Source organism: Ornithodoros turicata, chromosome 2 (genome assembly GCF_037126465.1).
Source record: "Ornithodoros turicata isolate Travis chromosome 2, ASM3712646v1, whole genome shotgun sequence".
Taxonomy (NCBI): domain Eukaryota; kingdom Metazoa; phylum Arthropoda; class Arachnida; order Ixodida; family Argasidae; genus Ornithodoros; species Ornithodoros turicata.
The window spans coordinates 70,404,750-70,424,641 of record NC_088202.1 but is presented as its reverse complement, the minus strand read 5'-3'; the positions used below and the strand labels follow the sequence as shown (position 1 = coordinate 70,424,641).

The window sequence follows — 19,892 nt, the reverse complement described above, 5'->3', positions numbered from 1 at the left end:
GCTTATGGGGCGACCCACATAACGCGCGATTCCGGAAAGATCGCGTCCGGCGGCTTTCGATTACAGAGCTTCAAACCACGACCAAGATGGTCGTGCTTCAAACATACCCTTCCCTCCACACCATTCAAATGTGGCTTTTCAGAACAACATTTGCTTCCTTTGTGGTAGCTTCCACCTACGACACGAAAACGAGGTACCAGGAAATGGCCCAACCGATAATCCTTTAATCCCCAAGTGTCTCATTACGGCCAAAGTCTCAATACGGCCGAAGGCAGTCTCATTACGGCCGAAGATGTCTCATAACGGCCAAATGTCAAAATGTGTATTGTAACCTGCATTGATATGCAATGTCGCAGCCAGGTATGGATATATATTCAGCAGGGTATAAGCCATGCACTGTGCCCTTAGGGCCCTTATCATATTTATATACACATATTGCGAGACAAACGGTATGTTATCATACCACAACACAATGCAACATATTGTGTAATGTGTACTCCCACAAGGTAGTGTAGGCTGTGAAGCAGGCTACTATGTGGAGTTAGCTACTTGTAGAGAGCTAGATGAATATTGGCTTTGTTGTGACGCTTTTGGAGCCATCCTACAGTCATTGGCCATGACAGAGCACCTATCTCAGTCGATGTCAGTTTATTTCCATTCGCCTTACAATGATACAATTCTTGCTTCTGGAATGAGTAAACCTGCAAGAAGCGATGAGCAACCATGAATAGGCTAGAATATTAAAAAAAACAACAACAAGCATTTGTCTCTACATGGCTCGTTTTAATGTGCACAAGCTGCACACGTGTTGATACGTGTCTGCTATTTCATACAAGGTTAACATAAATATTCATTTAGACAAAAGAATGACAAGCCTTAAAAATGTGACTTCCAGGTAAACACAGAGCATGACCATGATATGAGTATAGGTTCAGTAGTTCCCTTAATGGAAACATGTGAATATCAAATAGTAATACATTACAATTCATGAAATGATGCATGCATAACTTTCCATTTCTGGTTTCTTTTTTATAAAAGTAGTGCACGAATTAACATTCGTGCACTACTACAAAATTTCTCACTTCACAACAGAACCTTATGATGATCTTAACAGCTCACCTCTTCGCCAGGACTCCCTGGGCAGCAACATCCTATTAGCCATGTTGTTGTTTTTCTTTTTCGGAATCCTTCATGCAGCCACATACCATGCCTGGAATGGAAAACCAGCTATAAATAACAATGTATTTGAATGACTTCCTCTTGAAGTATTTATTCTAATCAGATATGCTTTGTGCCTACTATGGTGCGCGAAGGCACATAAGTACAACATTTGCAGACGTTCGACGTAAGCAGTTCTTGGAGATCAATTCAAGTACGCCGACTTTCGCTTTTATTTTTGAAGAAATACGACGACAAATTTTAACAAATGAAATATGGCTCACAATGATACGAGTAAATGCTGCTGTACGGTGATGCATTATCGGTACCTTATCGTCTTCGAATAAATTTGTTGTTCCTAAACGCGCAACCAACTAGAAACGGCGCAAACCTACGAACGGATACAGAGTTACATCTATTACAGGCACTTCAGCTGTTTTGATTAATTTAAATTACTCTTATGAGAATCCAACTATGTGTGGACAGCACACTACTAAGACAGGCAATCTACGAAAGCATTACTCACCAGAATTCCTGCTTGACTTAGTCTTGGTCAACACTGCGCGATATACGTTGGGGCTGTGGCGATTCATTCAACTCGATTTTTACCGGAACAACAGGCGCTGCTCGAAAGACAACGACGGAAAATAGAGAGCCGCTATAAAGTCCGCTAATTTGCACATTACAGCACTACAAAGCGATATATGAACACATCGTAAACAGCAACCACTCGCTCACACACACAAGAAACGAGGTACCCAACGTTGCTAGACACCATCCGAACTCCGAAGTGAGAGTAGCAAAACAACAAGATATCAAAACACGAAAGGAAGAGTATTGATCCCCCCTCCTTCTATAGCATGCAAAACGTGATTTGCGCTGAGATGAACATATATGTTCATGACGCGAGTAATTTTCACTTTTCACTGATCCAAAGGAGGTCACGTGGGATTGCTCGACGCTTGCGAAATCAACAATGAAAATGGCGAAACGAAACTTGTGAATCGTGCATTTGCTCTTCATGGTAGCTGCCAAAAAATCGAATCAAACTTATGGGACACTGGATTACAGGTATGTTGGCATCTTTTTCATTCCTGCATATCATTACACTATACGTGAATACATGGTGTCATGTCATGGGTGTCATGTCTCACGATGCTGGGAAAGTAGTTGCATGGGGAAGTGTGCATGGTCCTAGACTTTTAATTCTTGATCGCGTAATCGAAATATCGGCACCTCTCGCATTGTGGCTTGCATGTGACCAACCAAGTGCTGTTCCCTTACTAGCGCTTCCTACAAACGACAAAACGAAACATGCGGGAATGTATATTTTTGATTACTCATATGTAACAAGAAAATGTATCGTTTTCAGGTTGCTGCCACTACTCCATGTGCCCGCAATTGTCTTGCGTGTATGATTACACTAACGGCGTCGCCCACCACGGCGGAAGTGTTTTGCGTACACGCGTTTCAGCATGAAGCCTGCAGGTAACATCTGATGTTTACCCTTCGGATATTCTGAATTTACATATTGTAGCTTAGAGGAATTCCGAATGCCCAGAGTGACACACACTTTTAACATTGTGACATCAGTGCAGTGGCATAAGCTCTAATGTAGTGCCTCACGAAAATGAACAAGGGGTAGTGGTTTATCCAGAATCCCAAGCACGAGAAGGGTGTTGGAAAAAATTGTTGGAATAGTTACGTCATTACAGCTTAACATATCATTACAGACGTATCTGAAGCTGAAATCGCAAGGGCACCCCCTGTAGGGGGTGCACAGGCAAAAAAGTTAGGGGGGGTCTGGATAAAGCACTGACGAGGGGGACTCCTCCACCCCATGTCAAGCCTCATAAAACACCTCCTGAAATAGTTTCCTGGCTATGCAGCTGCATTATTATGACGTAATTGTCATTGTTGTCCATAATTCTTGAATATGTTTTGAATATATGAAAAAAAGAAGTCTGCTTGACAGCATATGTCTTATAGTCATCATCAAACAAGAGCATATGTCATTTTGTTCAGTGACTTATGTACTTTTTTGTAAATTTCAGGTGGACGTAAATTGTAGAAGGCAGCTAGTGGGGGAGAAGATCATGGTCATAGGTCATGTGACTCCTGGAGCTCCCAGTGGGCTCCCTTGGTGAGTACTTTTCAGAACACACACACATACAGTTTGCTCACAGAACCAACGAGTAGGATGTTGCTTGAATACTGAGAGAAAATGGCGTAACACATACAAATATCGTGTGACACATATGACAATAAAAACATTTTTCACGAGGGATGCATGAAACACTGTCGCAATATTATGTGCATGAACCATTGTGTGTGACACAAGCCGTGGGGGCACACCGCCTCGGACACATTTTGGGAAGCATAAAACACAGTATATACAGAGCTACTATGGTGGATGCTTCTTTTTTCTTTTTGGCCGTTATGAGACATCTTCGGCCGTAATGAGACTATCTTCGGCCGTATTGAGACTTTGGCCGTAACGAGACACTTGGGGATTAAAGGATTTTCGGCCGTAATGAGACTTTCGGCCGTAATGAGACTTCGGCCGTAATGAGACTCGGGCCGTAATGAGATGTTACCCTCTGCGCTCAAAGCTCTTCTGACATTTCTGGACACCATCGGACTTCGATCGTTGTTATGAAGGGGCTCGTTATTTTATTCCCCACATTCCCACCAGCAATGGGGTAGAGTATCGCCTGTGGCGATGAAACTCCCCACTCTCCAATGTAAAAAATAAAGTTGTTGAAGGATTGTAGCTGACCAGAAAATATTACCTCATTACTGGAGGCACCGTTGTTTATGCTTATCAAACAAACACTCGTTTTGAAAGTTTTTTGTAGAGTATTCGAGCACAAACGGCGCATTGCCGCGCAGGAGATTTCGCGGAGCTAGTACCGGAGGGAACGCGAGCGCCGCGCCGCGGCCAACAATTGACTCGAGGAATTGGGACGTCATTTTCCCGCCGAGTTCGGTCTCCTTACTTCTCCTCCGTGCTAGCTACCATAATGTAGATGTGACAACACTGATACCAATGCCAATCGGTCGAACCGACTGAGAGCGTGGTCGTTTCAGCGCAATCAAGCGTCCTACAACCAACGCGCCTTCGCGACACTCGGATCGGACGTTTTATTCGGGCTAAAATGTCGCTGGTTCCTCTAATGACAATGGAATTGCGGCAGGTCAAGTAGAAAACACAATGGTTGATAAGAAGGGATGTCTCTTCTGTAAAGCTAGGTGTTTTCAAGTTACTGCAGGCAGTGTGAGTTCCTGAGGCGTATGTTCGTCACCGTCACGAAAGTGTTTCGCTTCTTTGTACTCTAGGAGCGGGTTGGAGATTTTTGGTTCATGTACTATTGCGATCCCTTCAGAAGGATGTTTTGCATTGGCAGTTCCGTGGAACCGATTTTTGTGGCGGGGGCAGTACTATTTTTGAAATGTGATGTGGGCAAGCTTTCGCTTGTCCCGTCCTACAGTTGGCGATACGACTGCCTGGGTCCTTCAGCAAGACGGGCGCACCACCTGTTCTTCGTTTTTAGGGCGATGCAGTGTTGCTTTTGTAACGCTATGTATCGTGAATCAATAAAAGCATCAGCAGAAATGAAAAAGCAAAAAGAAGAGAGAAGTCATACCTGGTGGATATTATTCCGGATAATGCTTCATTATTACACGGGCTCCCCGTTCGCGTTATCGCGGAAATATTGGCGCAATATGGGCAAAATGGGCTTGCCAATATGGGCAGCCCATATGGGTCCAATATTGGCGTGCTGCTTGGGATGCTGCACTGTAAATTTCAGAACACCTTTTTTGGTGTGTTTGAGGTGTAATTAGGGTGTAACATTGCATATACTCCCCTATTACACCTTCTATGGAAAAAAGAGTCACCAGAAGTGGTGTTAATGGGGTGTTAGTGTTTCGAAACACCCTCTTTCCAACGTGTTATCACATTTTGGTGTAAATATGGTGTAAATGAACAACATATATACTAATGAGACTTTTATTTCGGGGATATCCACAGCGGGTGAAACATGTGTTCCAGTTTGACATTTTCTTAAGAAAAGGCAATGAATGGATATGTGGCGAATAACGAATTACCTTCTTGTGCTGTCAGTACCTAATATTTACGACATGACTTCATCATTAACTAATACCATAAAGTAAAAAATACTTGTCCTGCCCAATGTTTTTGTGGACATTATGTCAGATGTCAGCCCAACACAGTGTGGTAAGCAAATGCAGTGCATATTCAGCAAAAAAGAATTACGATAAAGGATTGGCAGAGCAAAACGTTGTGTATTCACAGAACAGAGGAAGAGAGCATTTGCATAACGAATACAAGGGTACATACTGCACTAACAAACACGAAACCATGAAGAAGTGTATGTTCAAGTGAACAAAATTTGTACTAATATCTGTATTTATTAATTTTATTTTTATTATATTTTATTTTATTTATTTATATGTATTCATCTGTATCATCCGTATCATTTATATATCTGTATCAGTTTGGCTTACAGTGGTTGCTGGAATTAGATTGCTGGGATTCCAAAGCCCAGCCATGGCATCTTCAGACATTCCTGAGACCCGTTCGCGGACTTCATTTCGCCGTGTCTCATATACGACACATGGTGCACTCCATTTACACCCTTTCCAGAAGGGTGTACAGATTCCACTGGGTGTAGGATTACACCAAAAAGGGAGTCAGTTATGATACCGTTGAAATACACCAATTTGGGTGTAAGGAATACACCTTTTCTGAGGGGTGTAACTTTTCCAAAGGGTGTCGATATACACCAAAAAGGGAGTCAGTTATGATACCGCCGAATTACACCAAAAAGGGTGTTTTGAAATTTAGTGTGTGCTTCGGTGTGGTCACACTTGTAGTCATGAACGGAAAACCTCGACCCGAAGTCGCTGGACTTCCACTTCCATTTTGTTACTGTCGTCAGTGCCGATTGATCATTATATCAAGGCCATATGTTCGTACCGAGGCAGCTTGATAAGCAAAGCATGCGCTAGCATGCTTCCATTCTGGCTGACCTTTCCCGTGAAAGTAAATAGATTCCCCCCACCCACCCCCCATGCGCATCCATCAAAGTAGTGACTCTTGGAACGGCTTCTTAGCCAACACATTAGAATGTTCCATTGGCCAGGTCGTGGCAAAACGCGAGCCAGGACGGGGCCCGTGTTTAGCCGCATGCGTCCGCTGTTGGCTGGTGGGATAGCGGGACTTGTCCCGCCTAAATCGGGACGTCTGGTCACATTATGTATAAGAGCAGGGATGGACATAAAACACTTTTTGGGTATTTAAATATAAATACAAAATACTACATGTTTTCATGTATCTAAATACTGCCTATAAATACTTTATGATGAAAGTAACTAAATACAAAATATAAATACATTAAAGGGACGGTCTCGTACTCCCTGCCCCTTTCATAAAGTGTACCATTCGATTGCCCTTTGTTGAAAATGGAATACTGCTAATTTACCCGACAAAACACGCAACAGTTATTAAATAATCGAATTAAATTGATAAAGATTGCAGAGCACGCCGCGATCTGTGTTGGCAACAATAGGAACGGCCACGTCGCCCTGCGGGTAAGTCCGTGATAGGATACAGAAATCGTCTGCTTTTGCGCCTGCTAGTGCATCGGTGTGAGCAGACGACTTTCAGAAGTTACTGGGCACCGCGGCAACTCTCGTACATTTTCTTTCAGTTCTCAGGTGAAAAACGCGCATTCACAGTAGTGGCAAGCATGGTGGTTCAGAACAACTATGTTAATCCTCAGAAACAAGTTAAAAGTCGCAGAACAACCCCATCCACAATCACAAATCTGAAGTCGCTGGCCATCGGCGCGCGCGGTCGCATTACAGCTCCGACCAAAAATATATTACGCGCGCTTCCATTACACTCCCCGTTGTACACTGATCATGCTTCGAAATGAAGTGTCGCTGACGACGTACATGGAGAAGGAGAACGTGTTTATTTAAAAACTGCATTAAATACTCGCGGAAAGAAAACACGTGACTTAGCTTCCACGTATCCGATTGTGCGCCACATTATGGGAGACCCCACAGTCAATGCTCGGACTACATTCTCCGCTCGCGGAGGTATATGCCTGAGTGTCCCCATTTCGAGGGCAAAGGGGATTACCGTATTTTCACGCGTATTAGCCGCACCGCAGATAAGCCGCAGGACTCGTTTTTAGATACATTTTGATAATGTTTTTGCAGATAAGCCGCACTCGCAGATAAGCCGCGGGTAATACGACGCGACTGCTTTGTGCGCTAAACCAGTGATGCACATACAAAATCAATAGAGACTCTCAACGCTCGTCGACGTCGCACTCCCTGCTAGCTGCCCTGTTCCTGTACTGGTCCTCGAAGTTGGCGACTTTTAGTGTCGTAGCTGGGTAGTTTCATTTATAATCGACAGATGGCCGCCGGTCACATTTTTATTTTTTCCCGGGAAAATTACATGTTATTCTTTGGCCGAAAATAAGCGAAACGAGCTGGACCGCGGGTCTGTGCGATATCCCGTTCTCCTTCTGGAGGGGGTTAAAAAAAGCGCACATTTTTCCGGGCTAAATTTTTTCAAAGTTTGCGGCGTTGTATCTCTGGAACCGGATGTCGCCCTCAGACGGCAATTTTTGTCACCATAGAAGGGGTGCATGCGTCTCACTTAAGCTGAAAAAAAGTTGTGGAAAATGGCCGAAACATATCGGGAAAAATTCCCGAAAACGCTCCGAACTGCATTTGTTGCGCAAATTTGCGGGGTTGTTACAGAGCCACCACAAGTCCGACGTCAATGAAACTGATATTGGATGAAAGCTCATTTTTTGCTCTTTCGTGTGGTGTGCGGCTTGTCACGTTGTGATCATCTACTCTTTTGGTACGGCGCTCTAAACGAAAGGGCCTGCGAAAGAATCGGGTTTTTGGGGAGCGTTTTTCTCAAAAATCCCAGCTTCAAATTTGTTAATATTTTGTGTGTACATAGCTTAAACATCCATCTTTTACCACGTAAAATAAAAAGTCTGCTTATTTCACTCCTAGGGGGCGCGCGAAATATTTTTAGCTGGCATACTCGCGCGCTCTCCGCGGAAGGCTAAGCGAACGGAGAGTATGCTTCTCTTTTCGGCTGCGCTTTTCTAAAAAAAAAAAAAAAACAGCTCGAAATCGGCAGATATTTCCTTCAAACACAGTCTTGACACTCTTCTCTCACATGAATAAATTAAATTTCTGCTTATTTGCTTCCTACAGAGCCCGCGAATTGTTTTTCAACGTCGTCCCACTGTAAGCTCTGGGCTGTTCAACAGGTACACAAAACCGCTCTCTCTCACTCTTTCTGTCTTTCATTTTTTTAAAGCTGTATCGTACGCATATTGCATGGTCGAAACATCGTTCACAAGTGCCGACAAAAGGCAAATGTAGATACCACTAGTATGCGGCAAATGAAGGACAAGTATGTTTCCCGTCGCATGGCACTGGAGGTTAATCCTTTCAAGGTGAGTTCCTTCATGGGGAAGCGTGAGAACGGGAGGCAAGGTTGCGGTTGCTCGCCGTTGCCTTTTCCCCTCCACGTAACCAAGCGTGGGAGTGTGGTCATCGACTGATTCCTTCTACTTGAAAACGGATGTACATTTTGAACGCTCATAAAGGAGTTGGAGATATCGGCGGATGCGGAGCAGATCGAGGTCGTCCTGTGGGAGTCAAATGCCCTCAAGAAGCTTGTACTTGACATTGAGGAATTTCTTGCCCTCCTCAGAAAATGGCTTGTGCTGTACATCACACATGATGCCGTGCGCAACGTTCAGCGAATTGCGATACGAAATGAGAAGATGCTGCAGCATTCGAAGCGGATAGTTCTTCACTTTGACTACGCCGAAAATTGAACTGTGGTTTTTCCTTCCGAAATACAGGGATACCATTGGCAGAAGAAACAAATCACAATATTTACCTGCGTGGTAAGCACATTCTCCGGTTCCAAGTGTTTCGCCGTTGTGTCAGACGACATGCAGCACGACACTGCTTTGGCACTTCTGGCAATCAGAAAAATCGACGACCACATGGATGAGACTGGACCCTTGTACAGTACGTGTTCTTACGTATCGGATGGCGCCGCCGCGCACTTCAAAAACCGATTCCAGTTCTACGAGCTGCAGAGAACTCGTCATGTTACGAAGTGGCTGTTCAGTGCACCTGGCCATGGTAAAAATGCCTGTGACGGGATCGGTGGTGTCGTCAAGCACACTGCTTCACTCCACAACCTTCGGTCGGCTCCATCAGAAGCTATCCAAACAGCAAAGGATCTTGTCGTGAAACTACAGCCAAAACTTCAAAGGATTACTCTTTTATACCTTTCATGTGGGGACGTCGATGCCTTTCGAGATGCAAAGAAGTCAAACGAGTGGTCAGTCGTACGCCCCGTTCCGAAGCTTCGCTCTTGCTACACATGGGCAAGAGAGGGTGACAGTGTTGTATGTAAGCATCTATAAATAAGACCGTATCTACTAATTACTAGCTTATTAAATAGCTATCTTTTCTCTTACCTTTTTGTTTTGAAATGTCATGCATTAAACTTGTGTGCTCGTATCACTTTTCTGAAGTCATTTGCTAGACACGCTAAAACAATTCGCGGGCTCTGTAGGAAGCAAATAGGCAGAAATTTAATTTTCTAATGTGACAGAAGAGTGTCAAGACTGTGCTTGAAGAAAATATCTGCCGATTTCGAGCTGTTTGTTTTTTAGAAAAGCGCAGCCGAAAAGAGAAGCATACTCTCCGTTCGCTTAACCTTCCGCGGAGAGCGCGCGAGTATGCCAGCTAAAAATATTTCGCGCGCCCCCTAGGAGTGAAATAAGCAGACTTTTTATTTTACGTGGTAAAAGATGGATGTTTAAGCTATGTACACACAAAATGTTAACAAATTTGAAGCTGGGGTTTTTGAGAAAAACGCTCCCCAAAAACCCAATTCTTTCGCAGGCCCTTTCGTTTAGAGCGCCGTACCAAAAGAGCAGATGATCTCAACGTGACAAGCCGCACACCACACGAAAGAGCAAAAAATGAGCTTTCATCCAATATCAGTTTTATTGACGTCGGACTTGTGGCGGCTCTTTAACAACCCCGCAAATTTGCGCAACAAATGCAGTTCGGAGCGTTTTCGGGAATTTTTCCCGATATGTTTCGGCCATTTTCCACAACTTTTTTTCAGCTTAAGTGAGACGCATGCACCCCTTCTATGGTGGCAATAATTGCCATCTGAGGGCGACATCCGGTTCCAGAAATACAACGACGCAAACTTTGAAAAAATTTAGCCCGGAAAAATGTGCGCTTTTTTTAACCCCCTCCAGAAGGAGAACGGGATATCGCACAGACCCGCGGCCCAGCTCGTTTCGCTTATTTTCGGCCAAAGAATAACATGTAATTTTCCCGGGAAAAAATAAATATGTGACCGGCGGCCATCTGTCGATTATAAATGAAACTACCCAGCTGTGCCTCCGCATTGGAGCCATGCCTCGCCTCTAACTGGCGTGCCCGTGTCCACGAAAGCTGCTGCTCTCGTCAAATGAGAACTAACGCTTATCTGACCACGTTTTATCCCGATGTCAGGTGTATTGAACCCTTCCTGTGGGTCTGCCAGCAAAGGAGACCGTAGGGGAGGCCATAAACCCTGTGGTCCACATTCGGGTGTCGGCATAATGTATAACAAAGGAAGTCAGTTCTAGTGTTCTACTAATATCGGATTGTGCCCTTGTTGCGTGTCTTTCGTGGATTGACGGGTTAGTGGTGTTCCAGGGGCCCTATCCTCGTCAAAAGTAATCGACCTCGATTACTTTACGTCACAAGCTGTAGGGCGGGGCTGCCACGGAATACTCCGCCCTTAAATCCCGCCCGTTTCAATTGAAATTTATACCTAGTTTTCCTTCGCAGCCTCTCGGCCCTAATCTCGGACCGTGATCCTACGTCATTTTGACGTAACAATGACGTAAAATATTAGTTTCAAAGCTGAAAAGTAATCTAGCGAAAGAGGGTCGATTACTTTGAGCGGCGATGGGTTTCGTGATGGGTCCGCATGTGCATTTCCGTTTATTGTGTTGTATAAAGTCTGTATGTGCTCGTCACAACAAAAAATTCATGTCTTTCTTCGTTTGTGTTTAATGATGAGAAAAAAGCACCGCGTAACACCGTTTCTCTGCGCCGATCGCGGCATCGTATGCGTGAAAGCGGCGGGCTTTTCGAAGCGTCGTCAGAGCCGTACGTCGTACAATCAATGTTATTGCAACGTAGCGGTGTGCACACGAAAAACTCATCGATCAAAGTTCACTGTTTCTTGAGTAAAACTATCAATGCTCATTTGCGGTATCATTACCACCCCCACAGCTCACGAGCAAAAGAAGCATATTGCAATGCGAATTATCATTTCGCATATCGAGCACACGAACACACAGAAAAATATAAAGAAAAGCTCATAAATAAAGCTCAAGATTTAACGCACGAACCGATTTCTCATAAACGCGTTTACGGCTCGCGCCACACTGTCTGTTCGACACTTTGCAATGATCCTTCGCGCTTTTACCGTTTTGTCAGTTTTGTTGCCTGCCATCAGCGCCATCTCACGGGTACATACCGAATTATAAATGCCAAGTACAATCACAGTGTCACACAAACATTGCCGTCTTGCACACCTGTACGTCAAGAAAAATGACAAACAGCAAAAAAGGAAATTACGAGCGTGCATTTCCACGCATTTTCCACGAAATTCAGTTTTACGCCGGTAGAGTTTTCTGTTTCCGACACCTAAGAACCGAAGCAACAAGGCAGGGCAGGCAGATTACAGGTGTGGTCTTCGGATTCTCAGGAGGAAACACCGATAAGGCGGGTCGCTTTCCAAGATAACACGTGGGGCGATTGGTTGATAGAAGGTGTCAACCGCTTTTAATATTCACGCCTTTTTCGATTGTGCACCAATGACAGAAGAAATTTCAAGTAATCGAGGTAGATTACTTTGACCAGGATAGGGCCCCTGGAGACATGAATCACTGTCACCCCTTTGGTTAAAGCCCGCCCCTGTTCGGTATTGTTCGTACACTGCGAGGGCGGTCCTGTTCCGAAAAACATGAGGCACTGTCGGCCCTTTCGTTTAATCCGGGGTATGGGGAAAATACCAGGGAAAAATAGTCATCAGATAAGCCGCACCCGCGGATAAGCCGCAGAGCGTCCGCGAAAAAAAAATCGCGCATAAGCCGCGGCTAATACGCGTGAAAATACGGTACTCAAAGCAAGGTGCTTCTGCAAGCTACAATTACCATGACAACGACGACGCACCCGCGGGCCGACGTCATAGGTGACGTATGCATGAGAGAGGCGCAGCTTTCGTCGTCTGCTCTTACGGCACGTTTCGACAAATTCCTCGAAAACGACTTGGTTATTCCGAACGAAACTTTGATGGTTGTATATGTACAGTACTCGTGAAACTAGTTTTGGCTAAGTTTCGGAATCGCCCCGGCTGTACGAGACCGTCCCTTTAAGACAGTATTTAAATACTGTAACTACTTCTGTAAATGTTTTGAACCGTCCAGGCACATTATTCTTTTAAATTGTGTAATAAATGGAGCCACCTATGGATGCATCTCTGCTGCACACAATGCCCACATATTTCTTTATTTTTCCGTGATGCAGTGTGATGATTTCAGCATCTTGCGTGGACCGACTTTCCATTGAACGGAACGTCTCCTTGAGTCTCAGGAGCAGCGAGGGGGTATTAGACAGGACGGTAACGCGACAAGAACTGACGACGACTCAAAACCAGCTAATGAACTCGTTATCGCTTCTTCCACTTTCTCTATGTTGAATAAAGTGTTCATTTGTTCATTTGCTGGTTTTGAGTCGTCGTTGTCGGTTCTTGTCCTGTCTGTCTGTCCTGTCCAGTCCGCTGCAACGGGGGTGGCGATACCCTCATTCGCAGATTGTGCTGTTTTCTAAAAGGACAGAAATCCCCGAACACAGAAGATGAGTGACCTGTAGCCTCTAACCAAGATACCCTTCATCGCTGGAGGCTAACAATGTGGAACTCCAGAGAAGCCCACAAATACGGGAGGATGAGATATGCGTATTTAAGTGTATTTTAAATATAAATACGCCTAAAACTGTATTTAAATATAAATATAAATACATTTTTCTTGCCTGTATTTAAATATGTATTTTAAATACATGTATTTATATTTTAAATACTATTTTAAATACAATGTATTTAAATACTGCCCATCCCTGTGTATGAGTAAGTGGTCTGCGAACGCTTCGGGTCACGAGTTCCAACGAGTCACGAGATCAATCGAGTCAGGAGATCCAACCGGTCGCGTGACAGGCGAGTCAAAAGATCCAAAGATCAAGAGTTCCAACCTGGCCAAGAGATCCATCGAGTAAGGAGATTCAACCGGTCACGTGACAGGCGAGCCATGAGATCCAACCAGTCAAAGCGTCATACTGGTCGGGATCCCGACAGGAAAGAAAATCTATCCTTTACCATGTTCATTGCAGAACGATTGCGCTGTATGTAGTATTAAGTTGGGAAGTAATATGCCCGGTAACAGTGAATACTTTTCAGTGTTTTCTCTCTTCTTACCACACTCGAACATGCGTACAAAAAAGTAAGCGAGAAAATACTGAGGTTGTGAGGTTACGGCGGCGAGTCCCCCTGCAGAGCTTAAAGCGGTCTTTGCACTGTAATGGTCATTGCCCCTAGAGCCGTAACACGCTATGCCCGAACGGATGCTTGTTGCCAAGAAATTCAGGGATGGGCAGTATTTAAATACATTGTAATTAAAATACTATTTAAAATATAAATACATGTATTTATATTTACAGACACGAGAAATGTATTTATAATTATATTTAAATACCAATTTTCGGGTATTTATTCCTGTAAGTACTTTATAAATACTCCTAAATACAGTATATACTGACTCGTATCTTAAAGTTGCGTTGCATTTGACCTTTCGGGAAGAAGACTGAGTTTGGGGCGCAGTTATGTCGTGTTTGCGCTAGCATAAGCATGCGACAAACCATTTTAGATGACAAGTTTCTCACTTTGCGGACAACGGTCGCGGCTACCCAATTACCCTGTTGTACAAAGCATATTCGTCAAATTTAATACAATTTAGAAGGACATTTGTTCATCGGCACCTGTGGAGACGCTGTTCTCCTTTGCGAATCCGATTGTACGGCTGAACAGAAGATGCCTAAAAGATGCAGTCTTCGAGAAACTTCTAATATTAAAATCGCCATGGTAATCTAACAAATAAATGGTATTGTTCGTTGCTGATTTGTTGTTACGATCATCGTTATTTCTGTAGTTCCAGATGACATTTTCCTCACAGTATTTATGGTAGTAGTTGCGGTATTTAAATACTGTATTTATATTTTGTATTTAAATACTCATAGTGAAAAGTATTTATGAAGAGTATTTAAATACCCGTTTCAACATGTATTTATATTTAAATAGTCAAAAAATGTATTTATGCCCACCCCTGCCAATAATATTGAGCTCGACTTACAAAGAACCGTACGCTGCAGGGCTAAAAACTTATCCTTGTCGCGTTCTTTTCATTGGCCCCACCCTTATCACGTTATTCTATTCTTTTACTGACAGAGGTGCTGGAAAATACTGTCTGACTGTGCTTTCCAGTCAACATTGACCTGTGACGTTCATTGACTTCAACCCCAAAATGCAGGGTATACTGCTGGACTCAGAGTTGTCTTTGTACTTTTTTCGTCTATTGGCGTGAGCTGTCCCCACGTTATGCCCGAACTGAAGCTTGTTACCGATAATAATGGGCCAATGCAGCTGCAAAATCTTTGCCCTTTGTGGAGCGCGGGAAAAATTAAGGGTAAAGTTGACATTGACAAAAAAAAAACAAAAAAAACACGCATGTTCGGGCATATGAAGCTACCTTTCGTACCCTGAGAGAGTCCATGATCAAGCGGTTCGGTCATGTAGAGCGTCTGTCCCCAACACCGACTTTGCTCTTCAACTATATACGAGCCTGCTGTGATACGAGCCGTAATCAACGTGTTTGAAACAGCAGCTGGCCCACCCAAAGTGAGAATACGTACCCCACGATAACTGTAGAAGTAATCTCTAACACAAAGCGCTGGCAAAACAAAAAAAAAAAAAAAAAAAAAAAAAAAGAGAAAAAGAAATAAAAGAAAAAGAGTGACAGCACTCATAGAAATCTTGTGTTATAAAACGGTTGATGACATAAGAGAACTGTCGGCTTTTCTTTGACTGCGCTAGGTGTTACAAAGTAAGTAACTAAGTCAATAAAAATGAGATGTTGATTTGCCACCCACGCTATGCCAGAACGCATGCTTGTTACCAAGAATATTGGGCTCAACTTACAAAGAATCGTAGGCCGCAGGGCTTAAAACTTATTCAATTGTCGCGTTCTTTTCATTGCCCCCCCCCCCCCCCCTTATCACGTTATTCTATTCTTTTACTGACCGTGCGGGAAAATACTGTCTGACTGCTTTCCAATCAACATTGACCCGTCACGTTCATTGACCTCAACCCCGAAATGCAGGGTACACTGCTGGATTCAGAGTTTTCTTTGTGCTTTTGTGTCCATTGGCGCAGCCGTCCCCACGTTATGCCAGAACTGAAGTTTCTTACCAATAATAATGGGCCCAGCCGCAAAGTGCTTTGTCTTTGTCCTTTTGTGGACGGCGGGAAAAATTAAGGGAAAACTTGATATAGAAATGCACATATACACAAAAAGAAAAAAAGATGTTCGGGCATAGGAAGCTATCTTTTGTACCCTGAGAGAGTCCATGATCAGACGGTTCCGCCATGCAGAATGTCTGTCCACAACATCGACTTGACTCTTCGACTATACGAAGTGTTTGAATAATCAACGTGTTTGAAACAGCAGCCGGCCCACCCAACGTGAGTGTACGATGCCCACGCTAACTGTAGAAATAATCTCTAACACGAAGCGCTGAAAAAAAAAAAAAAAGACAGCACTCCTATAAATCCTGTGTTACAAACAGGTTGATCTTACAATGCAACCACCTGTTTTTAACACAAATGACATAAGAGAACTGTCGGCTTTTCTTTGACTGCGCTATGTGTTACAAAGTGAGTAACTAAGTCAATGAAAATGAGATGTTGATTTCCCACCTGCATTTGTATTCTATTTATACCGCACGTAAAACGAGTCCCTCGTATTTCGATACGAGTAATTTCTGCTTAGCGATGTTAGAGTTAACGACGTAACACAAAGGGGTCAAAAGATCCAAGCCCGGCGAACCCTCAGACGAGTCAAGAGATCCAACGGGGTCACGAGATCCAACGGGTCGAGAGATCCTCCGAGTCAAAAGATCCACCGGTGGATCTCTTGACTCGTTGGATCTCTTGACGTGGAATCGTTCTTCGTCTTCGAAGAAACGTCTGCACCGTGCAAGGGACGAAAAAAGAAAAGAAAAGCAAGAAACTGAGAGAGAGAGAGAGAGAGAGAAAGTCGCGGTATGCAGAGGCGGTGTTATACTGACGCTTCCTCCATGCGAAACAACCGTTGCTTCCGCGACAGCGTTGTGGCAATCTGCATAGGCAATACACCGTAGGCAAATTTCAGGGCTGACGTTTCTGTTCTGTGCGCGTCCTGATGTTTATGCGTGAATGTCTCATGTCCTTGTCCATGTCGAAGCACTGGCTGGCAGTGTATTGCCTCTATACTGTTGGTTCCGCGTTCTATACGGTAGAAACTCCTACATCGCCGAGCTGGCATATACAGCAGAGCCCGGACTTTCATTTAAATTATTCATCCATTTAATTTATTTCCATCATGCGATGGGGAATGGCGAGGCCAAAAGCAGGAACGCCTCGTCACCACTAAAGACTGCAGCAACTGCCTATTCAACCTATAGATCACGACCATATATAATTTAAATTAGAAAAAATTAAACAGTGGATGCACCCATTGAATGGGTTAGCTATAACAGTAACAACAGTAGACAACAAAAATTTACTAAACATCTGCTTTGAGCCTTGGCAAACATCGTTTGCCAAGGCTCAGAGCTGGGCACAATGCAGTGTTTGAAGAATAAAGGTCCTGTTTTGATGTCGTATAGGGATGATACAAATTGCCCTTTTTTTTGCAATATATATAAGTAGTTGTTTCAAAGAGCCCTTTGATGCAGAGCCCCAAGCGCGGCTAAGTAATTGACGCGCGATTGGATCAGCGCCTCATATAAGTAACTTTTACGCCAAGTAGGAAGTAGATACTTGAATTTCTGCAGTAGATCAATACAACTAACCTGAGTAACCGAAGAAATGTGACTTCGCCATAGTAACGCACAGAATGTTTATTCCAAATGAAAATTCTCTGGTCCGGTGTGTTGAGCGAGCCACCAAGGGTGAACAGTATAGCAACTGTTTTCTCGTTAGGTTTCACGCTAACTGAGGTTTCGAAATAGTGCATCTATAGAACCATATGCTGCTCCTGGACTTCAGCACAACCCATCTCTGATGTGCCATCCTCTGCGAGCGACCAACACGGTTTGCAGCCCTCACGTCAGAGGCTTAGAGCATCGCACGAGACATGTGTCGACAAGACAGTGTCGTGCCGTTCCTTCCATATATAGTTCCGTTTGTTGGATTTCATGTCAAACACATCTAATGAGACATACCGCTGAGATGACAACGCGGAAGATCCGCTGCAGCTGGAAGTTAAAAAAAAAAAAAAAGAAGAGAAGATTGGGATACGAAATGCGCAAGATATCCGTCGCGTCACTGTTTAAAATGTCCCGAGGAAGCCAAAATGACTAATATCCAAATGTTACGTAATCTGTGTACACCATATGTTCACTCACATTCTCGTATAGTATATTTGCGACGCAAGCTCCAGAGGGAAAAAAGAATCGACGCCCATATGAATAGTATATGTGCTTTATTCAATCATTCTCGATATAGACTCCACAAGAGTCCATATCAGATGAACACGACCGTTTTGCGAAATTAAGCGACCGCGAGATGTTTGTTGTATGCCTTGTCGGGACCAGTTTTTCTACTGCTTCTGACACAAAAAGCACAGGTCTCGATGACGGTCAAGAGGAGAAGTAGGCCACCCGGCTTACCGCTAGTTAAAATAATAGAGCTGCTCAGGCAGAATAAGGACAATTTGTTGACTCGGAGGGTTAAGTCCGTATACCGCTACCAAGAAAATTCTCCACCATAATACAAACAGCGCTCCTCAATGAAAAACAATGCGAAACACGAGATAATGGAGTCCTGTGAAATGTGTTTTCGCACGCGAGACAAGTGCTGGAGCCAGAAGCGCCGCCAGGATTTTTTTTCCGGGGGGGGGGGGGGGGGGCAGAATGTTTGGAGTGGCGGTGCGTCAACTGAATTGTCTTGGCTCAAAAACCCTGTGTTTTTGAGATCCAGGGGGGGGCAATAACCCCCCCCCCCCGTGACGGCACCCATGGCTGGAGCTCAAACATACTCATTGTGGCGAAAGGATCCCACACGAGGACAATATGAAAAAATGAAAGAAGCAAAATGCAACATTGGTGACAAATCAGACTCATAAATGCAATCGTTGCATGTCCTCCTTGTATTGGGTGCATTGCGTTAAAATAAGGGAAGCAAGGATTTTCAGCACGTATATTGTCTGTTCACTGGCGTCACTCCTCCAGAGGGCACTAGCTTCGCAAAGGGGAAATCGCCGCCATGTAGGTTCCTGGAAGTTTGGTTCCGGTTTTCAAGCGCTGCCATATGAATTTAGAGGACTACTAACGTTGAAAACTTGGAAATTATTTGGATGTGGTACAAATAATATTCACACAGTGCAATAACGTTGAAACACCAAATGCACGGTGAATGCGAGGTGGATGAAGGCTTGCACGGTTTGAGGACCTAATTTATGGCCGCAAATATGCTAGCGACAGCGGCGCTCTCCTGCTGTGACGTCACCACAGACATCACCGCATCAGTGTATCCCCATTTTTCCTTATCAGCATCATTGGTTGTCTGTACCTAGCTACACTACTGTAATATATCGTGCTACATAGCATAAACTATAGCCTCAAAAAGATACGTCGCCTGCAGCTCAGCAAAATCGTCTACAAAGTAAAGAAGAAAACAAGCATGGAGAAGGCGTGAAGACTATAGTAACACCCACTTTTAATTGTGAGTGTGATTACAGTGCCAGGTATGGGACCTCGTGTTCTTTAAAACGAGGCAGTATGTCCTCCGTGAATTTCGAGGGTGAACCGTACGTCGGGCTCTGACTGGTCGATACAACGCGGGACGCACTGGTCGCTGCAACGGGTCGCCACTTTGATGGCCATGTCCAATGGAAAGAGAGAATATCGCTCTCCCCTGTCCCACATAATCCCCAAAAGCTTCATAATAGTCAATACTTCCGTCGACAGGGCTCGTGTCAACGTCGACAACCTGTCAACGCGAAAGGCAACATAAAGAGTCAACAAAAACAAACGTTATTTTTCGTTAGAATAGCAATGCTTTAGATCAAGTATTGAGATCAAATATTTCCCAAGGAAAAAGCGGGTGAAATATTGGAAGAGACTCCTTGTGGATCCTGGCACATCCACGGCATGAATTCCAATATTCTAGAGATTTTCCAGCTTTCGGTGCATGCAGTGAGTCCAGCCGCTATTTAATCGCAACAATCATGCCCGGAGGAGGAAGAGTGTCGTTGGGA

General features: G+C 44.1%; 2 long non-coding RNA genes across 2 annotated transcripts; one reads left to right on the top strand and one right to left on the bottom strand.

Moving 5' to 3' along the window:
* Positions 1-519: 519 nt before the first annotated feature.
* LOC135383696 (uncharacterized) lies at positions 520-2,297 on the bottom strand. Its single transcript, XR_010420007.1, has 3 exons — positions 1,685-2,297; positions 1,120-1,210; positions 520-701 (listed from the first exon to the last, which is right to left on the bottom strand). It is a non-coding gene; the product is annotated as an uncharacterized LOC135383696 (long non-coding RNA).
* Positions 1,726-3,462, top strand: LOC135383697 (uncharacterized). Its single transcript, XR_010420008.1, has 3 exons — positions 1,726-2,229; positions 2,531-2,646; positions 3,213-3,462. It is a non-coding gene; the product is annotated as an uncharacterized LOC135383697 (long non-coding RNA).
* Positions 3,463-19,892: the final 16,430 nt, after the last annotated feature.